This window comes from Lutra lutra, chromosome 8 (genome assembly GCF_902655055.1).
Source record: "Lutra lutra chromosome 8, mLutLut1.2, whole genome shotgun sequence".
Taxonomy (NCBI): Eukaryota; Metazoa; Chordata; class Mammalia; order Carnivora; family Mustelidae; genus Lutra; species Lutra lutra.
The window spans coordinates 10445623-10465587 of record NC_062285.1 but is presented as its reverse complement, the minus strand read 5'-3'; the positions used below and the strand labels follow the sequence as shown (position 1 = coordinate 10465587).

At 40.6% G+C, this 19965-nt stretch overlaps 1 protein-coding gene and 1 pseudogene across 1 annotated transcript in view; one reads left to right on the top strand and one right to left on the bottom strand.

Moving 5' to 3' along the window:
* Positions 1–2119: 2119 nt before the first annotated feature.
* On the bottom strand, positions 2120–3204 carry LOC125106600 (uncharacterized; annotated as a pseudogene).
* USP6NL (USP6 N-terminal like) overlaps positions 2946–19965 on the top strand; it is a 171640-nt gene continuing 154620 nt past the window's right edge. The window contains exon 1 of the mRNA XM_047740866.1: positions 2946–2990. The gene's annotated coding sequence lies outside the window, so the exon portion shown is untranslated. The remainder of the gene's footprint in view (positions 2991–19965) is intronic.

The window sequence follows — 19965 nt, the reverse complement described above, 5'->3', positions numbered from 1 at the left end:
TTGTAGGTGACTTTCTTAACTAACGGGAACGGCATCGGTTCCTTATGAAATTTCAGACCATACTGCTTCTAGTGAGGATGAAAACGTGCACAGCAGAATTTTCCACACAGCCACGGATTCACGTTTCGAATTCTCAGTTTACAGGAGACTCAAGGGACCTGTACTGTCATCCACATTCTGAAGATGACAGGGAAGAATGGATGATTTGGAGGGTTTTTTTTCTCTATGTTCTTATGTTCTCACCTCTAATTGTACTTCTGGCTTCAGTGAATTACAGCATCCTGTAGGGTGGGGTTTAACATGCACTCTTACCTTGTCAACATTTTGAGTATTTCCATTATCCTAACATAACTTTTGCAAAAATGAAATGCAAATATCCGTCTATCTTATTCCATTGTAGTACATGAGATGTAGTTCTCAGCCTTTGGTATTTGTAAAATATTTTAACTGGTAACACAAACTTACTCTGTAGGTCTTTTGAATTTTTGGTGCTTTGTTGATATCCCGCTTTTACCCTTTGTATTTTAATATCTGTCATTTCACATTGGAGTGACTATAAAAATGGAATGAATCTAATATAAATACAATGACTTAGGGGTCAGCAAAATAAATACCCATTTATTTTCATGAGTAAGGTTTTAGTAGAATAAAGTCCACTCATCCTGTTAGATACTATCTACAGTTGCCCTCATGTTTACTATGTTTCCCCTTTAAGAAAAAGTTTGCCCATCCCTGATTTGGAGGAAAAATGATTTTATCTTTATTTCCTTGATAATCATTGACATCAATTCTATGTTTACTGTATGTCACAGAGTAGTGAACACTAGCTATATAAAGACAAAAATCTGTTTGCCATTTAATAGTACCTCCAAGATGCTTAAATACACAAAAATTTTGACAAGCCCCTGAAGTTACACCTACGAACAAATAATAGTTTTATATTGAAATGACACTTTGATTTGGGGGGAAAGGTGGGGATTTCTGAACTTGAACTGTACTATAGCATCAGAGGGCGATTATTGAAGCATAAAATTGAATCAGTGGTGCTCATAATTAGGTCCAAAATAAAGTTTTAAAAAATTACCCATGTAAGTTATGGAAAAAACATCTGAAATTTCCACTTTATTATGCCAAATAAGCCTCTGGCCAGGGTTGTTCATACCAGAATCCCATTAACTCATTAACTAGTGACTTGGGGTTCCTGTTTAATGATGTTTGCAGTGATGTCCCTTAAGTAATATTTCTTGTCTCTGTGGTTCCCAAGGTCTCCTTAGATGATTACACTCAGCCATAGACAGGGCCATTTAATTCAATAAACACTGAAGGCCTATAGTGTGCAAAGCAAACTGCTGGTCCAGCAGGGCTACAAAGCTGTATGAGTGGGGGGCTCCTGCCTTTTAGAAATTCAAGTTATCTCAATCTGGGTAATCGCTAATCAGAGCACTCCAGAACTTTTGGAGAAGTGTTTGGGTGTTGAAGAAGTTTCCCATGTCCTGCCAGCTCTTGATCTCTTTTTACCCCAATACCTATATCCAGTTTTGGATCAGACTTATTAAACATTAGTCTTCACAAATCTGGTTTAAATGAATAGCCAAAGGGAAGTATTAATTTAAGGAGTATATGTGCAAGTAAGATCAACACTTGTGAGCTACAAGGAGCCTTGGAATCCATCTAAGACCCAGTCTTATGCACAGATGGTGAAGCTTTGTCCTCCAACAGAGGCTGTGACCCTACTTCTTCTCTCCATCCTCTGTTTCCATATTGCACACAGCACCCAGTTTTTTGGTGTCAGTTTTCACCAGCTGGAAAAAGATAATGACAACAGTGCAGAGTTGCCAGCTTTGGTAATTCCAGTTCCTGGAATCAAGGACAGGAAGCCTTTGTTATTTGCACACCCTAACTTTTCTAGCTTCTATTGAATAAATCACTTAACTGTCAGCTAATTACAGTGTCGGAAAGTTTACATCATTCATCTTTTTATGGCACCTCTTAATGGAAGACTCTGGAGATTAAAACTCTTGACAATTTCCATGACATAAAAAAGGAAAGCTGACCTAGAGAAAGATGGGACAAAAGATGAACATTCGGGAAATTTTCTGCAGCAGTGGGATCTGAAACAGTAGCCTATTTAAAGTCGTGTAATTTGAACACGTGAAGTCCTGAAAAATGACAGGAATGTGATTTCCGTAAGAAGCAATACCATTTTACTGAAGGAACGATCATTTTGCACCTACTAACGACCTGGCACTTCCCTGTTCCAGGAGATAACCTGATGAGGAAATCACTATTATTATGTCACTTTACAGAGGAAGAAACCGAGGCACAGAGAAAATTAGAGTGTGCAAGCTCTGACAGCTAGTAAGATGACCCAGAAATGAAACACGCGTTAATCTGGCCACTGCTCCACTGGTCTCACCCCTGCTCTCACCCATCCCTTGACCTTTTCGATTGGACAGCCTAAGTGGGTCGTTTCCCCGCGCTGCCTCGAAGCCCCGTTCCAGGTTCAGGGTCTGCAATGCAGAGCGGGTCCTTCTCTCCTCGGCCGCCGAGGGTCAGACGCCCCAGGATCCCCGGGAGCTGCGCCCGCATCCCGCTGCCCTGGAAGCGCGTCCCCGCGGACGGCGGGAACGCGGGAGCGGCGCGCACGTGCCGCCGGGAAGAGGCCGCCCGGCCGCGCCAAGATGGCGGCGGCCGCGGCCGCAGCGGCGACGGTTGGCGGCGGCCCGTGAGGCGGGCGGGGCCGGCGGCGCGGAGGCGGGGTCCCGGGCGAGCCGCCCTGGGAGGCGGGGGCCGTTTCCATAGCGGCGGCAGGAGGTGTCGCGCCGGGGAACTTCCTGGTTCCCGGGCTCGGCTTCGCCGGGATCCTCTTGGAAGGGAAACAATGGGGCGGAGGGCACTGCGGTAGCCGCCGCCGCGCCGGGACCTGGTCGGCTGTCCCGACTCCCCGCTCTGTCCCCTCCCACAGCCTCCGCCGACGGGACCGGCCGGAGGTAACTTCATTTCCTCATCTCCCACCGCAGGGGGTCGGCCGGCGGCGGCGGCGGTCTCCGGGGTTTCCTCCGGGCAGGGACTAGGGTTGGCCCCGGGGAGCCGGACGCCGCCATTCCCGGCCCCGGGGAGGTGGACGGAGCTACGGCTGCCTGCCTCAGCCCTCGAGGGTGAGGCTCCGGAAACGTGTGCGGGGCGGTGCTGGTGCCCCCTGGAACCTCGATCGTGGGGCTCTGCGGGAATGATTGGCAGGCTGGCGGGCGCCGGGTGGGGGGCGCGGGGGGCGTGGGGGGCGTGTGGGGAGGGTCTGTGGGGGACCGTGCGCAGGGGGACCTGATTGCCGGTGAAGGGGGCGGGGGGGGGAAAGGGGCCGGGGTCTACCAGGTCCTGGGGGAGGGGAGCCCCGCTGCCTCCCCCTCCCCCGCGGAGCAAGCCCGGGTCCCCGGGAGACGTGTCTCCCTCGCAAGTTTCACTTGCGTCCTGCTGAGTCCAAGTAGGCAGGACTGAGGCAAACTTCGTTCTTTTAAATTACTGCCTTCGAGCCGCGGAACTTTGTTTCGACTGCGCTGGAGGAGGATGGGGTGAATGAGGGATCTGGAGAGCCTGGAAATCTGTGCGCCTTTGCGAAGTTTGCAAAGTAGTTTTGAGCTAACAGCCGCGTGATGGTGCGGCAAATCGAACTCGCGGGTATTTTAATGCCAGGAAATTCGAGGAGTCCGTGAATCCACGTTTCTATAAATTGAAAGATATTTCTATAAATTGGATATTAAGCTCTTTATGTCCCCTTCTTCTCCCCCATTTTAAATCCACAGTTGCTTTTTAGTGAGTAGACTTGAACAGGAGTGAAATGAGTCCCTTCTGGGACTGGGAGGGATGTTTGAATTGGGGGCAATACCCAGTCGTGGGGAATAATGTGACACAAATGGGGGGAAAAAGTGGGGACACGATCCTAAATATTTTGCTTGCTGGGAGAAAGCGATTTTAATCTTGTATTAATCCGTTTATTAATGGAATTAAGTCTCTGGGATACATACTTAGTATTTTGTAGCTCAGAAAAGCTGCACAGCAACTTCAGAGATCATCGTGGCCAGTCCCCTCACACGTTGAATCTCTGGGAAGTTCTATCAGAGGGAAGTCAGGGTACTTTTTTCTTTTGTGAAGTCATTTTAATAAGAATTAAGCTAGCCAGCATCAAATGAACAGTGGTTTATTTGCTTTTCTCACTCTGTCAGACCCTAAAATTAAAAACATTTCTGAGTTTGCTGTTTTTGATAATAAAGTTTGTAAGCATAGTTTATTTAGTTCATGTTTTTACTTAAAACGAATATTGACCCTATATTATAGTCTACCTAGGGAATTGAAATATGTCAACATATAAAAGAAAATATGCTAATAAAAGTATAAATTTTGGGGCGCCTGGGTGGCTCAGTGGGTTAAAGCCTCTGCCTTCTGCTCAGGTCATGATCCCAGGGTTCTGGGATCAAGCCCCGGATTGGGCTCTCTGCTCAGCGCGGAGCCTGCTTCCTCCTCTTTCTCTCTCTCTACCTGCCTCTCTGCCTACTTGTGATCTCTGTCTGTCAAATAAATAAATAAAATCTTTAAAAAAAATATATATATATATAAATTTTTAAAAGAAAGTAGGTATCCTCAGTTAACAGACATTCCTTTGCTGATTATATAAAAAATTAGCAAGTCGTCCCCCAGGCATTTGAAGGAGCATCTTTTGCCAAACATTAAGAATTTGGGCCCTGAGTCTTGGTGTTTGTGTCTACTTACTGTTTTGATTGAGCCTGTCAGACTCCCTGGTGTACTTGTTTCTGAAAAGGATAGTCCATTATCAGTTTTAACAGTGTTTTGATGTGGAATGTCTCCTAGTGAGGACAACTGCCACTGGTTCAAACAAGCCAGTAAGTGCAAGTGTCAGCCATCTGTTAATTGACGGGTCATCCCTAGCGTTTTGGGGGAACCAGGACAACTTCCTGGCAGGGCAGATTCAGTCTGGGCCTCCGGTGCCAAGCAGGGTTTGTACTGTCAGTCTTGGTCACCGTGTGCCCATCTATCTCGAATTCCTGTTCTGTGTTGTAGCCTGTGAAGGTTGAAAAAGAGGCCAATAAATTAGTTAGTGGCAAACTGAAAACAAAATGATTTTGGTTAAAATGGGCTAGGCATGTTAAGATGGTCTGAAGCTGGCAGAATTCTTTGCCACAACCTTAAAAGTTTGGGAATTGCTACTGCAGTTAGAGAGAAAGAGGCAGGTTATGTGTGCAATTTAACTTTAACCATTCTTGGTTCGTTTTAGTGCAGTGGTATTGTTATCAACAATATTCTAACCACTTATTACCAGAATGTTATCGTTTGTCCCTTCAGGGTGATTTTTGAAAGGCATATTCCATTTAGATACAATTCACTTGTATTTAGAATCTTTTTCCCCCATTAAAAAGTATCTCACTTTTTACAGTTGAAGTCAATAAAAAGGAATACGAATTTGAAAGAAATCTGTCTTCTACCACATTTCCTTATAGTGCATGGGTGTCACAGTGTGGGAATTAGAGTTGCAAACACTTAGATTCTTGACTTCTATGCCATTTCCATGTAAATAACTTAATTTTTCAGGTAAATAGCTTCATTTTTAAGGGCTTGTTTCTTTGTAAAATCGAGGGGGAATCATAAATTTGGATTTGTTCATTCAGCAAGGATTTCTCCAGTGCCTGCTGTGTACCTCACAACCCCTGTTAGGTACCTTGTTTTCAACCACAGGGGGATAAGTCCTTTGAAGTAAAGCACAGGGAGCTGTAAAACCTGTGACTCGGGAACCTAGCCTGACTTGGGGGTGCTGGGGCAAGCCTTCCTGAGGGCGTGACTTGTAAGAGCTGAAGGATATGGAGGAGTTCATAGCTGAAAAGGGGAGGGGAGTGGGTGGGACACCCAGGATAAGAGAAGAGCACGAACACAGTGCCTGAAGAGACTGTGTGGAGGTTAGATAAGGATGTGCGTGTGTAAGTCAGCTCCCCACACGGCTTGGCAGCAACCCCTGTTCCTCGTGTAGAGAGGCTCTTGGCACCGTACTCCAGCCATTTGAACGAAGGCCTCAGTCTTGTCCGCAGCCATTATGGAAAGGGAGTCAGCCCAGTTGACTCTAGCCACAGTAGACCTGCAAATGAGACTCTGTACACTTAGGTGTCTAGTTTTTTAAACTTTGGCACCATTCACTTGTGAGTTTCTGTATCTGAAAGACGGAAATTAAATGTTGAATAAGATTCTTTGATTTCTTTACAGAGATGCTCTATGATAGGAATATAGCATTTTGATTTAAATTTGCTAGCATTGTTTTTTTGGAAGAGCTTAGGATACCTTACTTAAAATATCTACTTCTCCCAAAATGATAGTAGTAATCCATCCTAGAATGAAATACATTTATTAAGTGGCAGGTAGTTTCATTTGCCTATAGGAAGATCCGGAGTGACTAGAATTTCATATCTTGTTTGCTTTCGTGTTTTTGGCACTAAGTAGATGTTTAGTTATTCTCTGGTAGAGGTACCTGTTGCACCTGTGTCTTGCTGACATTTGGGGGTGTGTAGAAAAAGTTGTAATTGTATCCTGGTATTTTCCTCTCACTAAATTACAGGTGAATTAAAAAATATTAGAGTACTATTTTTCATGAAATAAGTGAAAGAACATTGTTTTTAAGTTTCTTAATATATTAATTTCAGTAATTTTATATAGATCAGTAGTGGCAAATTAATATTTTATTATGGAATTAATGCAGTATTTATAAGCTAGTTGGCTTCCTGGGGTTTTTGTTCCCCTTCCTTTTTATTCAGTTTGGACATTTTAATGCTTGTTAGCATATCTGTAGTAAGATCAGAAAAGAGAAGGCGAAGTAAGATTTTGAGAAGTCAGTCACAGTGGGAAGAAATTGAATAGATGTGGTTAAAATTTATAAGAGTTAGGTATATATACATTGGCCAGGTAGTTCTGTGTCTTTTGCTTATGACTTATAAAAATGAATTGGCATACAATAACTGTTGACATTAATGTTTAAAAATTTTTAAAAATCTATTTGTCTTTCCTGTTTTTTGTGTTTCTTTTTTCTCATTTTAGCTTTGTTTTTGGTTTGAGAGGAGAGTGCATGGGTACAAGTGGGGGGGGCTGAGGGAGAGGGACAGAAAGAATCCCAAGCAGGCTCCACAGTCACTGTGGAACCAGATGTGGGGCTCAGTCTCATGACTCAGATCGTGACCTGAGCCGAAATCAAGAGTCAGACACTTACCTGACTGAGCCACTCGGGCGCCTCTCGATTGTCTTTTTAAAAATGATTATTTCATTTACCTCTTTTTTATTAGCTTGGGATTTTGTATTCCTTTGCTGTTCCTTAAGTGTTTGACTAAGAAATTCTAATATGTTTTCTCAGCTTATCAGAGTGTAGTATTAATTGAGACTTCCCCCTTTTTCCGGTGAACGAACCATTTTAAAACATTTAATTTTCTTTCTTCTTTCTTTTAACCTATTTCATTGTTACCATGTTTTAAAATGCATATATATTTTAAACCCCAAAGATGTGTTTTTTACACTGTCATTATTCAGTTAGACTTACTTCATTTTCTTTTCCTTCATTCCTTCTCGTGTTACCAACCTTCCAATTGAAATAATTTTCCTTCTGCCTGAAGAATACCCTTTAGTGTTTTCTTTAAAGTAGGTATTGTATTGACAAATTTTCAAACTTTTTATTTGAGAATGTTTTTATTTCACCTTCATTCTTGAGAGATACATTTTGCTAGGTATAGAATTCTAGAGTAGAGGGGCGCCTGGGTGGCTCGGTGGGTTAAGCCTCTGGCTTTGGCCTTTGGCTCAGATCATAATCTCAGGGTCCTGGGATTGAGCCCTATATCGGGTTCTTTGCTCAGCAGGGAGCCTGCTGCCCCCCCCCCCCCCCCCCGCGCCTACTTGTGATCTCTGTGAAATAAATAAATAAAATTCTTTCAAAAAAAAAAAAAGAATTCTAGACTAGAGATACATACATACATGTAGTTATGTATTAGTCCTTTGGAGAATAGATTATTCTCTAATATTTGGCCTTATTTCTATTGACAGGTCAGTTATAGTTTATCACTTCTTTATTGGTAATATGTTTCTTTCTCAGGCTATTTTTGAGATTTTCTTTTTGTCTCTGGATTTCAAGTAATCTTATCTTGCTTGGGGTGTATACCTTTTGGTGGTACGTCTGGATGTCTTTCATCAGTTTTGTTTTTTTTTTTTTTTTAGATTTTATTTGTTTATTTGACAGAGAGAGATCACAAGTAGGCAGAGAGGCAGGCAGAGAGAGAGAGAGAGAGAGGAAGAAGCAGGCTCCCTGCTGAGCAGAGAGCCGGATGTGGGACTCGATCCCAGGACCCTGAGATCATGACCCAAGCTGAAGGCAGAGGCTTAACCACTGAGCCACCCAGGCGCCCTCTTTCATCAGTTTTGGATGGTTCCTGGCTATCTCTTCAAATACTGCTTCTTCCCCGTTCTCTTGCTTAGTCTTGCTGGGACTTCAGCTCCGTGGTGTCAGAGCTTACCGACTCCTCTGTGTATTTCACTTGTCTTCTGTATTTTTCACTTTTCTGTTTCTTTTCTGTAATGGATATTTTCTTGTGGTCTCTCTTCCATTTACTAAGGTCATCTTTACCTCAGTCTAAGCTGCTCTAAATGTTACTCTCCGGGTTCTTAATTTTGGTTAATTGTATTTTGCAGAATTTTGTAGAATTCCAGTTTGGTTCCTTTTAAAATATGCCATGCCGCTTTCATAATTTCTAATTCCCTTTTCAAAATTTTCAGGCTTTGCTCATATCTCTTTGAACAGAGTAAGCTATCCCATAAGTTTTGTCTGTGATCTTTTATTTTCTTGAGGGTCTTATCTCCCTACGTGCCTGCTTATCTTTGATTGCATACTGTTTATTCTATTTGAAGAGATATTTCCAGAAGTAATTACAGATTTAGGTAAAGATTTTTCTGTTGCTTTTGCCTGGCACTTGGGATTACCTTTATTCAAACTGAGGTCTTTTTGTGTCTGTGGAAGGACTGGTTTAGTTTACTTCTGTGTTATCTCTTCTGGGATTCAGCTTTTTGGGGTCTTATTCCAAAGCAGGGGATGGCTCCCTTGGTGGATCTTGTACTCTGACATTTTGTCTTCTTTCCAGTTTTTTGATTAGGCAAACATTTCCAGGAGCGAAGAAACCCCAGGGTGCCGTGCTCCTCTCTATTCTCTTGGACTGTGCCTGGTAATTCCTTATTACCACGTCAGTTCTTTGATTACCATCCTACCCCACTTTTTTTTTTTTTTTAAAGGTTTTATTTATTTATTTATTTATTTGGCAGACAGAAAGAGCACAGAGGGAGGCAGAGCAGCAGGCAGGGGGAGAGGGAGAAGAGGCTTCCCGCTGAGCAGAGAGCCCAACATGGGGCTCAGTTCCAGGACCCCGAGATCATGACCTGAGCTGAAGGCAGTCACTTAACCGACTGAGCCACCCAGGTGCCCCCCACCCCACTTTTTAAATTAAGGTATCATATACATATTATAATGTGCACTAATCTTAAATGTATACCCTAAAGGATTTTTATAAATGTAATGAAATGTATAATCGTACCCAGTTGCTCAGTATGTAGAACATTTTTCGCCACCCCAGAAGGCCCTGTCACACTCCTTCCCCATCCATAGCACCTTCCTTCCCTGCCTCAGGTAACAATTACTCCGTTTTCTATCACCATAGACTAGTTTTGCATTTTTGGTTTTCCAGTCAAAATAGTATCACACGGTATGTTCTATTCTCTTGTGTCTGATCTAGCTTTTGTCATTCAGCATTGTATAGTATCAATGAAATTTAGCTATGTTGTTGCACATAGCGGTAGTGTTTCTCTTTGGTTGCCCTGTACTTGCTCTAGTTACTGTGGCACCTAAAAAATTGCCCCAAACTCAGTGATGTAAGCAGAGACAACATTTATGTTCTGCCCAGCGCTGTAATTTGGGCAGTGCTTGTCTTAGCCTCGTTTGGTTTCAAGTTGGGCTGCTCGAAGGCTGGGCCTAATAGTGTTTGAAGGTTTGCTCACATGTCTGCTGGTTGATGACACAACACCTAAATGTGGCCTGAATGTGCTCACAGCTCGGTGGCAGCGTTCCAAGGGCCCGTCCTGCACCCGCGGGCGGTGAGGAGAGGGGCGGAGGGCCCATGAGCCAGACAGACGCTAGATTGCCTCTTATAACGTGGCTTTGAAGCCTAATGCAGTTCTCCTTCCATTGCGGTCTATGCTTTGAGGCAGTTAGGAGCCTGCCTAGGTTTAAAGAGAGGTGAAGCCGACTGTCCCTCTTGATGGGGAGAGTTGAGATTCTGGAAGAGCATGGGAGACCAGAAACACTGTAGTCACCATTATTGGAAAATATGGTGAGCCATGGGAGTAGCCTCATATGCAAATCTGTCACAGTTTATCCGTTCTGCTTTCAGTAGGCATTGCCATTATTTCCAGTTTGGGGCCATTACAGTAAGGCAGTTGTGAGTACTCTTCTATGTGTATTTTGTTTGATTTATGCACGTCCTTCTTTTGGAAGTATCCTTGGCTATGGCACTGTTGAGTAATGAGTAGATATAATTTAGCTTCTGTAGTTATCAGTTTTTCGAAGTGGTTACGCCATTTAATATCCTCTGATATTTTAAAGAATATATATATATATATATATATATTTGTCTAGCTTTTTTTTTTTAAGATTTTATTTATTGATTTGTCAGAGAGAGGGAGCACAAGCGGGGGAGCAGCAGATGGAGGGAGAAGCAGGCTTCCTGCTGAGCAGGGAGCCCAATACGGGACTCGATCCCAGGACCCTGGGATCATGACCTGAGCGGAAGGCAGACACTTAACCGACTGAGCCACGCAGGTGTCCCTTTGTCTAGCTTTTTAATTTGTCTTTAAAGCAAGAAGATTGGTGTGTAATATGTGGTCTAGCTTTGTTGGAAATGTAGGTCCCTTATCTTATCTTTTGCTTTCCCAGCCAAATGCTTAATTATTAGGAAATGGGGACTAGGTAGAATAGTCTGATTGCGAAGTAACAGTAGCAGTAATTTTTAAAGAAGCATTTTAGAATATGTATTCAAATTAGTGCTATTTATAGCTAGCATTAGTGGGCCATCTGCATTAATTGCTGAAGAGAAATTTCTGAAATTTCTTTTTACAATTTGCTTTCTGGGACTATTTATATCACATTTTGTTTTGGATCCAATGCTATATCATGAGTTCAAATTCTAAACTCATTCACCAGACTTGCTTGGGAAATATTTTTCAATTGCACAAAATTTTTCCTGCAAAATTTATAATCTGCCATCACAAAGGATTGCCAGAAGAATGCCATCCAGGTTCTTCCCTCAAACTCAGGGTTACTTCTGACTGCTTCACTATTAATAGTCATTTTAACTTTGTTCCAAGTGTCATTTGAATCTTTGAATCTGATTTGCTTGCTCGCTCTTTCTTTCAACCAACATTTTAGACCAGTTTGTTTCAGCTCATACCTGGTTTTCTGCAATAATTTATTGATTGATCCTACTAATAATAATGTTTAGGAAGTTAGAATTCTCCTAGTTATTCATTGAATCAAGATTAGTTTTTAGGTCATAAATCTTACAGTGTTAGAGAACTTGGGGTGCTTGGGTGGCTCAGTGGGTTAAGCCTCTGCCTTCGGCTCAGGTCATGGTCTCAGGGTCCTGGGATCGAGCCCCGCATCGGGCTCCTCCTCAGCAGGGAGCCTGCTTGCCCCTTGCTGTCTGCCTGCCTCTCTGCCTACGTGTGATCTCTCTCTGTCAAATAAATAAATAAAATCTTTAAATTAAAAAAAAAAAGAATGAGAACTTAAAAATCATTTCAACTTGGGGTGCCTGGGTGGCTTAGGTGGTTAAGCATCTCTTAATTTTGGCTTGGGGCATGATACTGAGTTGTGAGATGGAGCCCTGAGTCCTGTTGCCTGCTCAGCATGGAGTCTGCTTGAGTTTCTTTCCTCCCTCTTATCCCCCCACCCCCGCCCCCTGCCACCCTTCCCTACACTTGTGTGTGCTCTCTCAAATAAGTAAATAAAAGAGAGAGAGAGAGAGAGAGAGAGAGAGCATGAGCAGGGGGAGGGGCAGAGAGAAGCGGACTCCCTGCCGAGGGGGGGACGCCGTGTGGAGCTCCATCCCTGAACTCTGGGATCATGACCTGAGCCAAAGGCAGATGCTTAACTGACGCCACCCAGGCGCCCCTACATAAATGAAATCTTAAAAAATATCATTTCAACTTATTTACTTAATAATAAGACCTGAATTAAGCTGAGTCAGTAGTAGTTTATAAAAAATATTTAGTTTACCAAATCATTCTTTAACGCATAATCCCTTGACAATCTTGAGTGGTAGGTGGGTTAGAAATTTTAACTCCTGTTTCACAGATGAAGACATTCTCGGAGCAATGAAGTGACTTGATCTAAAGTCCTAGAGCTGGTTAACGGTAGAGCTGTGCCTCTTGTATCTAGGACTTCTTACATGTTGAGTGATTTTTCTTGCAAGGCTCACAATCTGTTGAATTCCGATTTTATTGACTACATGAATTTTCCTCTCTTCAACTTTCAGTATTTACATTTTATGGCTTATAAATTTACTCATTTTCATTCAGCACAGGGTCTTTGCATGACCTGAAGCTCTTCACTCCAGTTTCCCCCACAGTACTTTTGTCCTGGTTATGTTTTGTTAGTGGCAGGATGGCTGGGACCGGGTTTGTCTTGATTTTTTTTATCTCAAGCCCCTTGAGAAGTTTTTGCATATTGTCTAGCTGAGTAAGTATTTATTGAATGGATGGATGGATTCTTGTATTTAGAATCTAACTGGAGATAGTTTGGAATTTTTAGCTGACTTTTTAAAATGGTGCCGGGCCTCTGAAAATCAGATATATTGTATCCTTCATTTTAGCTTTTATCTGCAGAGCTCAGGCATTATGTGCAGTTCTGCTAGTATGTATCAACTGCATTAAGCAAATATAATATGTGAACAAATTATAAGCTTCTTTTGAAAGGTTCTCCCTCTGTAACTATAAGTAAGGAAGTTTGGGAAAAGACCTTTCTTTTTCTAAATACCTAGAGATTGACCTGTTTACCAGTGTATAGCTACTAGAATTTGATAAGTCCTTCTGGAAACCTAACTGGAATTCTACCTGCAGAAGGGGAAATTAGACCTCCTTCTTATCTGATGCTTCATTAACATACATGTGTAAACAAACCAAGGAAATCAAATGATTTCACATTTTGCCTATCTCATTCTCGATCGTATTAGCAGGAAATATGTTGTTGATTTAGTGAGTAGGATAAACAAACCTCCTTTCACTCTAGTGATGATGGAAGATTCCCTTTACTTCTCTTGAGCTGGGAAATCTATTTAAAGCTCTTCAAATTTAGCTTTGTGTTTCAGGGGATATAAATTGTAGAAAGAACACTTTTTATAGAATGACCAAGAATTGGCTAAGTACAGTGGGGAGACTTTCTGCGTCAGTAAATGATGAGTTTAATACTAACTGAAGTTCTTACTTTATCCAAGTGAGAAGGCATTACCTGGGAATTTTGCCTCGACATACATTTGAACTAATAAACTGTGAATCTGAATTAAGAAAGAAAGGTAGTGGAATTACTGTGTTGTAAGTGCCACAGGGATAGGATCTTTGTTCTGCTCTTGGCTGTGTCTCCAGAGCCTAGAACACTGCCTGGCTCATAATAGCTGCTCAGTAAATATTTATTGAAGGAATAGTAAACTTATGTATTATTTATGTGTTTTAAATTTAAAAACCTGACATAAATCATTTAAGGTTATAGGCCTTTGGGAAATAAATTTAAATTGGTTGAGGCATCATTTCTGATAATTCTTGCTGTGAGAAAGTTGCATAAAGTACAATGCTGAGCACTCATTCACTCCCTGTCATTAAATTTTCTTGTAACATTTAAAAATGGATATCTGAAAAAAAATAAATAAAATGGATACATGCGAGTCTATTATTTTATAATATATTATATTATTATTATTATATATTATATTTATATATAAATTAACAGTGGTTCATTTAGTCCATCCCTTATTATTGGACATTTAAGTTGTTTGTATTTATTTATTATTTTTTTTTTTGCTGTTACAAATAATGGCTCAATGAAGGAAATTTTCTTAAGCTCTTTCTTGGGATGGCAGTTCAACACATAGCAATGTTGCAAAACAGGATCTAGGAATTTCTACTAGAAAATGAACTTGGATTGTATAACTCTGAAGGTGAGATCAGAAGCTTTAGTGATCAGACAGCTGAGTTCAGCCAGCACAAATGGTAACAATTCTTTTCTGCTTTTAAGTGTGAATAATGTATAATCATTAGTCTTTGCACAGGAAAGCTCTCTTGCAATTAGTAGTAGAGCTGCCTACCACTTGGTATTGTCTTAGCTTTTAGAGAATGAATGAGTCACTACAACTCTTTCTACCTCTTAATTATAGTTTAAAGATCATAAATGCATTTAACTCCTTTATATAGGTGAGTACACGTGTTATTTGACCTTTTCTTCCTTTCTTTGAGAGAGAGAGAGTGAGAGAGAGAGAGAGAATGAGCAGGGGAGGGGCAGAGGCAGAGAGAGAAGGCTTCCCACTGAGCAGGGAGCCTGATGCAGGGCGTGATCCCAGGACCCTGGTCATGACCTGAGCTGAAGGCAGGCACTTAATGGATTGAGCCACCCAGGCACCCCATGTTGTGTTACTTTTATTTATAATTATTTCACTTATGAATTTTATTGGAAATTTTTTGCTTTTTTATATGGAAATGTCATAAAATATTATGTTTATACAAAAAACTATGTGTAAGGTGTGTTGCATAATGGTGTCTGTACTATCTGGTCCTTCAACTTAAGTGATAGGAGAACATGATCAGTACCCTCTAGGATCGCATCTCTGCTTCTCCTCTATCCCACTATTTGTCCTGAGGAAACCAGCAGCCTCAAAATTCAGATCTAACATTCTCTTGCTTTTCTGTTAAAGTATATGTATGTATGTCCCTAAACTACTTATTGTTAATTTTATGTATTTTGGAAATTCATGTAAATGGTATCACTATGTGTGTGTGTATATGTTCATAAATTTAGTGAGTAAAGGTTTCTAGTAAAACTAAAATTCACAAATTGAATTTACATTTAAAGTTAGTGTCCTTATTCTTTGTATTAGTCATCTTTTGCAGAATAATGCTCTGTAACAAACCACTGCAAAATTCCAGTAGTGTAAAATGACACACATTTTTTTTTTTAAAGATTTTTTATTTATTTATTTGTCAGAGAGAGAGAGGGAGAGAGAGCGAGCACAGGCAGACAGAATGGCAGGCAGAGGCAGAGGGAGAAGCAGGCTCCCCGATGAGCAAGGAGCCCGATGTGGGACTCGATCCCAGGACGCTGGGATCATGACCTGAGCCGAAGGCAGCTGCTTAACCAACTGAGCCACCCAGGTGTCCCCACACATTTTTTTTTTTAGCTCATGGGTTTGGCAGTCTCTGCTAGGTGTGGCTGGGTTTGTCTATAAGCTGTGGGGTGGGTTTGGTTATGTGCTAGGTGTCTACTCATTCTAGGACCAGTGGCTATCTGGGGTGCATGGTCGGAGAGCAAGAGAACTCAGACAAGCACAGTGCTCTTAGAATCTCCAGTTAGGACTGGTGCAGTGTCAGTCCAACATGTGTATGGTCAGGTCCCCAAATCCATGAGGTGGGGAGTATATGCCCCTCCTGGGGAAGCCACAGCAAGAGCGGTGGGGGAAGGAAGACAAAGGAATAATAGACAATGTCTGCCATATCTTCCTCCTGAATAACAACATTAGAAACTTGGGTTATTTCCATTCTTATTACCTCCCTTCTAGATTACATGCTGTTGGTCAGTACTTTAACTCCTTTGTTTTTGTTTTTGTTTTGTTTTGTTTTTTTGGTAACTCCTAATTTAGAAATCATACCTCTAATATTTGTTTGCATTTAGTCATGTTTACAGTTTTTTTCACACCATTCTTTCCTGTATTTCACTCCTCTTTGGCCTCATTTTCCTACTTTGTGACTATAGTTTTGGAAGCATCCTTACCGAGGATCTGTTTACTGTATATTCCCTCGGTTGGTATCTGAAATTTTCATTATTTTGTCATTTTTCTTGAAAAGATAGTTTAGCTGAGTATATAATTATAGTTAATATTTCTTCCTCTTAGAACTTTGAAGATATTATTCTAGTGTCTTCTGGCTCCTGTTGCAGTTAATAAATCAGGTGTAAGTCTGTTGCTTTGTAAGCAATCTGTCTTTTGTTTCTGGTTGCTTTTAAGAACTCTTTGTATTTGGGGCACCTGGGTGGCTCAGTCGTTAAGCGTCTGCCTTCAGCTCAGGTCATGATCCCGGGGTTCTGGGATCAAGCCCCTCATCGGGCTCCTGGCTTGGTGGGAAGCCTGCTTCTCCCTCTCTCACTCCCCCTGCTTGTGTTCCCTCTCTCGCTGTGTCTCTCTGTCAAATAAATAAATATTAAAAAAAAAAAAAAAGAACTCTTTGTATTTGATGTTTCACAGTTTCGCAATGATATCTCTCAGGGTCAGTTTCCATTTTATTTATACTTTCTGGAATTTGCTGAACTTGAGTCTGTACATTAGCATCTTTCATCAATTCAGGAAAATTCTTAGCTGTTCTCTGTTTGCAGATTATTACTCCCTCATTCTTAATGTTCTCTTTCTAAAACTCCACTTAGATATACATATTAGATGTTTTAATTTATTTTTCATGTCCCTTGATCTTCCTTTATGTTTTTTATCTTTCTTTGTTGGATTTTGGGTAATTTTAGATCTGTCTTCCGGTTCAGGGGCATCTGGCAGGCTTAGTTGGGAGACCATGTGACTCTTGACCTGTGGATTGTGAATTTGAGCCCTGTGTTGGGTATGGAGATTCCAACAAAAATAAATAAACTTAAAAAAAAATAGTTATCAGATCTATCATCTAGTTCATTAATTCTCTGTTTAGCAGAACCTACTTTGCTGAACTTGTCTATTGAGGTTTAATTTTAGTTATCCTGTTTTTCACCTGATTCTTTTCCTAATCTGTTGCCTTCTTTTTTGCTCGTATTTTCCATTTCCTATTGTATTTTGAAACATTACTGTCCTTTCCTTTTTAACTATTTGTGATTACTTAATTCTCTTGAATCTTGCTTATGCCTGTTTTTAAAAGTTAGAGCTAATTTTTACTGTAACTCTATCTGTGGAAATGCTTGTGAGACCTGGCTTAAGAGTGCTTTCTCCCAGAAAGAATTTGTGGTTGAGGACACTGTTAAACCAGGGTGACTTGATTTCTAGGCTTGAGACTTTTATAACATGGAAGTGTATGGATTTGAACTTGAAATTTGTATGAAGTTTGATTTTGGTTACAGATCTACAGTGAATTCTCCCTTCCCCTTCCCCAAATACAAATAAACCTAGACTCAGGAGAAAATTCTCCTTCAGCCTTCCTTTGGGGCAGATTTCTTTTTTTCATAGTTTATTCTTTTTATTGAAGATGTAGTTCTTCAGGGGCAGGCTTTATATGCTTAACTGTAGTCTGACTTCCCATGTTGTACAGTGTGAAGCTTTGACTTTGTCCCATGCATGACTGTCAACACTGAAAGCCCTTCAGCATTGTCCATAGAATTTTCTGTGATAATGGAAATGTTACACATCTCTGCTAATACAGCAACCAGTAGCCACATTAGAAATCCTGTAGTATGACAAAGGAATTGAATTTGAAATTTTACATGGTGTTAATGAATTTAAATTTCAAAAGTTATGTGTGGCTAGTGGCTACAGTATTGGCCAGTGCAGCTTGGTTATTGGAGATTGTCAAATGCCTCTAAGGCCGTTGCTGGCAACCTTGCCTACTGACCATTCTCTTTTGTGCTCCTGTTCATTTTTTTGGTCTCTAAGGATTTCTCTTAGTTGCTTATGAGCTTTGCTATGCACTTAAAAGAATAAACCTTGTATTTTATAAAATATGTTTGATGTCATGTCGCAAGAGGGTTGGTTCCCAGTCCATTTGGACACGAGAATCTCGGACACAAATACCTGACAACTGTATTTTTAGTTGGAGAGGTACTTACCTTGAATGATAAAAATTGGAACGTTCACAGTAGAGTAGTGGAAGTTCTTCAAATGGAAACTGACCATGAAGTTAACAATTGTGAGGAAGGATTAAATAAATACTTCTTTGCTGTCCTTATTCTACCCAAAATTTAAAGATGCTGAAAGATAAAAGTGGAGCTGTGGCTAAAGTTTTTAAAGTCTTACATATAATCTTTACCTTCTTGGTGTGAGTAAGTATTTTACTTATACAAGAGCACTTGGATGAAGTGGTATATATATTTAATTTGGAATTATTTTGCAGATGGACGGAAAAACCCAAATGAACTTGACAGATTGTAGGGAGTGGTAGTGGTTAAGGGATAAGAAAGGACTTTGACATTCATTCATTGCTGAAAGTATTTGTTTCACTTCTGGCTCTAACAGGGCCTGTTAGGTATTTAATTGGGGGGATTTTAAAAAAAATCAAAATAATGAATCCTAGCTATTTCTTAGGTAGACAGTCCAGTACTTTATAACTGTGTGGTTGGTTTTGATGTTTATTAATAAAAAATGCCTAGATTTTTTTTTAAGTCTTTTTAAAAATTTATTTGTTAGAGAGACAGAGAGGGAGAGAGAGGGAACTCGCATGCACAAGCAGAGAAGCAGGTTCCCTGCTGAGCAGAGAGCCTGATGTGGGACTGATCCTAGGACCCTAGGATCATGACCTGAGCCAAAGGCAGACGCTTTAGCCGACTGAGCTGCCCAGGCATCTCTAAAAAAACACCTAGATTCTTTGTAATAAATTTCTGTTATTTTAGGATTTGCTTTGTGCTTTTGGGGCCATAGGTATGTTTGATTTTTTTTATTTGTATTTTTTTATTGTGGTAAAATATACATAAGATTTAACATTTTAACCTTTTTTAAGTGCCCAGTTCAGTGGTATTAAGCACATTTACATTGATGTACAACCATCACTATCCATTTCCAGAACTTTTCTCCTCTTCCCAAACTGAAATTCGGTCCCCATTAAACACCAACTCCCATTTTCCCCACCCCCAGCTTCTGGCAGTCACCATTGCACTTCCTGTCCCTGAATTTGACTTTTTGAGGTGCCTCATGTAAGTGGAATAATAGGATGTTCGTCTTACATGTGAATGGCTTATTTCACTTAGCATAATTGTTCTCAAGATTAAATTGGATTTTCTAAAATTATAATTTGTGATGAGAGTGAAAGAATGGAGAGTCCATCAGCTTGTAGTGGACATTGACATTCTTGTGTATTTCTTTCAGTAGGAGAAGTTCGTCAACAATCAAATAAGTTACTGTGAGTTTGGTCTCCTGAAAGAATATTATTAGAAACAATAGAATGTGATACCATATGTTGTGGTTCGTAATTCCGTTCAATTTAAGTTTTAACATAATTAACATAGGGACTGCTGAGCTAGTTCTAGAATAGATTATCTGGTGTTATAAAAAGCAAAAGTCCTTTCAGATCCTTTGGGAGGTTTTAACTGTCTAAAAGTATCAGAAATTATTTTTAGGTCATGTAGTGAGTTTGCTTTACTTTTAAGTAGACCCTGAGTGCCCTGTCAGGATGGGTTGGGTATCCTAAGGCCGGCTGGCCATTCATGTCTATCAAGTTTTGTCAGAAAAGTTAGAGGAGTCACTTGAAAGAACCAGGATTAGGTTAGCATGATTATAAATTCTCATGCTGAGAATGAACAGCTTGGCTCAAGTTCCTAGAAAATGAGTTTAAAGGCCAGATTTTATGGAAATACGCCAATATACCTTTTATGTGAAGCTGTGGAATTCAGAAAAATTACTTTTTACCCCCCCTCTTGGATGGTGTGAAAAACAAAGTTAGATTTTTTTTCTTTTT